Consider the following 4,756-nt stretch of genomic DNA (forward strand, 5'->3'; position numbering starts at 1 on the left):
CCTGCCCTCTGTCACTGGGAGCAGGCCTAAGCCAGCAGGTCGTTATCTTCCGAGGGGTCCCAGACTGCGAAAGGGCACAGGCCGGGCTGAGGGACCCCCCCTCCCGCCAAGTGCACAAATTTTTGTGCACCGGGCCTCTAGTAATATTATAAACAAAAACACTTTAAAGAATCCATAAAATAAATTGGTTGTGCTACTAAATTCTTCAAAGTTGTAGAATATAAAAACAACATGTGGAAATCAATTGCATTTTCATACACTAGACTTAATATTGTTTAAATGGAAGTTTTCCGCAAATAGATTTATAGACCCATACCTCTATGGTTAAATGACTTTTTTGTAATAGTGTTCTCTTTAATTATAATAGCTCTAAGAGAAAAATAAATGTAGACATACGTGAAATAAATTTTCAAGTTGTACTTTGCTTATTGGCAAATATTTTGTTTTAAAGAGTTTAAACATTCTTACTAGATTAAACCTTCCACAATTACTGTTACAATTTTAAGTATTTTTTATATTGTCTAAAATTTTCATGTCTCCTTTTCTCCCAATTGACCCCCTCCCCTACAGCAATTCCCACCCCAGGCAAGCCCACACCACCCCAGTGTCTGTGTCCATTGGTTATGATAATATGAGTGCATACAAGTCCTTTGGTTGCTTTCTAAACCCTCTTCCCCTACCATTTGTCTCTGGATCTATTCTTGTTCATCAAATTATGTTGATCATTATATCTCACATATGAGTGAGATCATGTGATACTTATCTTTCTCCGACTGGCTTATTTTGCTTAGCATAATGCTCTCCAGTTCCATCCATGCTGTAAATGTACCACAGTTTTGAGAACCGTGGCTTGATAATATAGCTTGATATCTGGTATTGTGATCCCTCCAACTTTGTTCTTCTTTCTCAGAATTGCTGTGGCTATTCAAGGTCTTTTTTATTCTAGATTAATTTTTGGAGAGTTTTTTCTAAATCTTTGAAATATGCCGTAGGTATTTTAATGGGGATTGATTGAATCTGTAGATTGCTTTAGGTAGTATGCACATTTTAATTATGTTGATTCTGCCAATCCATGAACATGGTATGTTCTTCCATTTGTTTATGTCTTCCTCTATCTCTTTTTTCAATGTCCTGTAGTTTTCTGAGTATAGGTCTTTTATGTCCTTAGTTAAGTTTATTCCTAGGTATCTTAATTTTTTGGTGCTATGGTAAATGGGATTTTTTTTTCTTCTCTTTCTGTGAGTTCATTATTAGTGTATAAAAAGGCCATAGATTTCTGGGTCTTAATTTTGTATCTTTCTACATTGTCAAATTCATTTATTAAGTCCAACAGTTTTTTGATGGAGTCTTTGGGGTTTTCAATGTATAGTATCATGTCACCTGCAGTGAATAAGGACAGTTTGACTTCTTCTTTTACTATTTGGATGCCTTTTATTTATTCTTCTTGTCTGATCGATATGGCTAGTACTTACAGTGCTATATTGAACAGGAGCGGTAAAAGTGGGCATCCCTGTCTTGTTCCTGTTCATAGGGAAATGAGTTTAGGTTTTACCCATTGAGTATGATGTTGACTATGTTTGTCATATAAGACTTCTATTATGTTGAGGTATGATACCTCTATTCCCACTTGCTGAGAGTTTTTATCAAGAAACTGTGTTGGAGCCCTTGCTGGTTTGGCTCACTGGATAGAGCGTCAGACTGGGGACTGAAGGGTCCCAGGTTTGATTCTGGTCAAGGGCATGTACCTTGGTTGCAGGTACATGCCCAGTAGGGGGTGTGCAGGAGGCAGCTGATTGATGCTTCTCTCTCGTTGATGTTTCTAACTCTCTATCCCTCTCCCTTCCTCTGCAAAAAATCAATAAAATTATTTTTTTTTAAAAAAGAAAGAAACGGTGTTGGATTTTGTCAAATGCTTTTTTGGCATTGATTGATATGAGTATGTTATTTTTGTCGCTCAGTTTGTTTATGTGATGTATCACATTTATTGATTTGTGGTTATTGTACCATCCTTACATCCCCAGAATAAATCCCACTTGGTCATGGTGTATGATCTTTCTAATGTAATGCTGAATCCAATTTGTTAGAATTTTGTTGAGGATTTTAGCACCTATGTTCATCAAGGATATTGGCCTTTAGTTATCTTTTTTGTGGTGTCTTTATCTGGTTTTGGGATTAGGGTAATGTTGCCTTCATAGAAAGAGCTTGGAAGTGTGCCTTCCCCTTTAAATTTTTGGAATAGTCTGAGGAGGATCGGTTTTAGTTCTTTATACGTTTGGTAGAACTCCCCTGTAAAGCCATACAGACCAGAACTTTTGTTTGCTGGAAGATTTTTGATCAATGTTTCAATTTCTTTGGTAGTTATAAGCCTATTCAGGTATTTTTATTCTTCTTGATTGAGTTTTGTGAGCTTGTATTATTCTAAGAATATATCCGTTTCACCCAGGTTGTCCATTTTCTTGGAATAGAGTTGTTCATAGTATTTTTTTCATAATTGTTTGTATTTCTGTGGAATCAGTTGTTATTTCACCACTTTCATTTCTGATTGTATTCATTTGGGTCCTCTCTCTTTTCTTCTTGGGTAGCCTGACTAGAGGTTTATCAATCTTGTTTATCCTACATATTTATATATTTATTTATATAAAAAGACCAATAGCAGTGCTTTTTATTTCTTCTTTGATCTCTTTGGTATCTCAATCATTGTTTAAAAGCAGGCTGTTTATTCTCCACGTGTTTGATTTTTTTATTGTTTTTATTCTATTTGATTTCTAATTTTATGCCATTGTGATCTGAAAAGATGCTTGATATGATTTCTATCTTCTTGAATTTGAAGAAACTTTGCCTGTGTCCCAATATGTCTTTTATCTTTGAAAATGACCCATGTGCACTTGAGAAGAATGTATATTCTGTGGCTTTGGGGTGAAATGTTCTGAAGATGTCAATTAATTCCATCTGATCTAGTGAGTCATTTAGGATTGCTGTTTGCTGATTTTTTGTTTAGAGGACCTGTCCAGTGGTGTTAGTAGGGTATTGCAGTCCTCTACTATGACTGTGTTGCTGTCAATCTCCTCCAGATGTGTGTTTTTTTTCTTCTGTATTTGGGTGCTCTTATATTGGATGCATATATGTTTACCAGAGTTATATTTTCTTGATGAATTGCTCCCTTTCGCATTATGTAGTGGCCTTCCTTATCTCTTGCTATGGCCTTTATTTTGAGGTCTAATTTGTCAGATATAAGTATTTCTACCCCAGCTTTTTTTCCATTTCCATTCGTCTGAAACATCTTTTTCAAACCCTTCATCATCAGACTGTGTGAGTCCTTTGTTCTGACCTGGGTTTCCTATAGACAGAGTATATATGGTTCATAATTTCTTATCCACTCAGCTACCCTATGCCTTTTGTTTGGAGCTTTTAATCCATTTATATTTAAAGGTATCATTGATAGGTGCTTGGTTGTCGCTATTTTTATTCTTTATGCCTGTGTTCCTTCTTCCCTTCCTATTTCTTCTTTTTACAGCAGACCCTTTAGCATTTCTTGCTTTGCTGGTTTGGTGGTAATAAACTCTCTTAGTCCTTTTTTTCTCTGAGAAACTCCTGACTTCACTCTCAATTTTTATTGATAGCCTTGCCGGGTACAGTATTCTTGGATTCAGACCCCTTTTTTTGCATGACTTTGTATATTTCATTCCACTCCCTTCTGACCTGATGTGTTTCTGTTGAGAAATTAGTCGCCAGTCTGATGTGGGATGCTTTGTAGGTAAATTTCTGTCTCTCCCTGTCCACTTTTAAGATTCTTACTTTGTGTTGGTGTTTGCCAATTTAATTATAATGTGCCTTGGCATCAGTCTTTTGGAGTTCATTTTGTTTCAAACTCTGTGAGATTCTTGGATTGTGTGAGTTTTTTCTTCCCTATATACAGAAAGTGTCAGTCTTTTTGGGTTCATCCTGTTTGGGACTCTTTGAGCTTCTTGGACTTGTGTGAGTTTTTTCTTCTTGATATCAGGGAAGTTTTCCGTCAATATTTCTTCAAACAGGTTTTCTATTCCTTACTCAGTTTCCTCTCCTTCTGGCACCTGTATTATGCAGATATTGTTTCGTTTCATGTTGCCCCAATGTTCCCTTAAGCTCTCCTTCTGTTTTTTAAGGTTTTTTCTATTTGCTGCTCTGCTTGGGTATTTTTTTCTACATTATCTTCTAGCTCACTGATGTGGACCTCTACTCTTCTAGTCTATCGTTGATACTTTCTATTGAGTTCTTTATTTCAGTGATGTCATTTTTCATTTATTCTTGTTTCTTCTTCATTCCCTCTTGTTTCTTACACATATTGTTGAATTTGTCTTCCATCCTTTTCAGTGTCCTTATGATCATTGCTCTGAATTCTTTTTCTGACATATTGCTTGCCTCCATTTTGTTTACTTCCTTTTCTGGTAATTCTTCCTCTTCTTTCATGTGCAGGCTCTTTGTCTCCTCATGATTGCTTCTTTCAGGGTGTCTGGTTATCTAGCTCTCTCGCTCTCTCTCTCCTGTGTTGACTTAAAGGCACAGAATACAACACAACAAGTCACAACACACAGGGCACCAAACACAAATATATTCACGATACTAATAACCCCCAATAAAGGTGACCACCAGAAAAAAGAGAATTAAAAGAGAGAAAAGAGTGCAAAAATGATATTGAGAAAAGGAAAAAATGTAAGACAGAAAAAAAGAGAAGAAAAAACAATGGGAATATTTATGTATATGGGAGAACACTCCAATA

This window comes from Myotis davidii, unplaced genomic scaffold, assembly GCF_000327345.1.
Source record: "Myotis davidii unplaced genomic scaffold, ASM32734v1 scaffold301, whole genome shotgun sequence".
NCBI lineage: Eukaryota > Metazoa > Chordata > Mammalia > Chiroptera > Vespertilionidae > Myotis > Myotis davidii.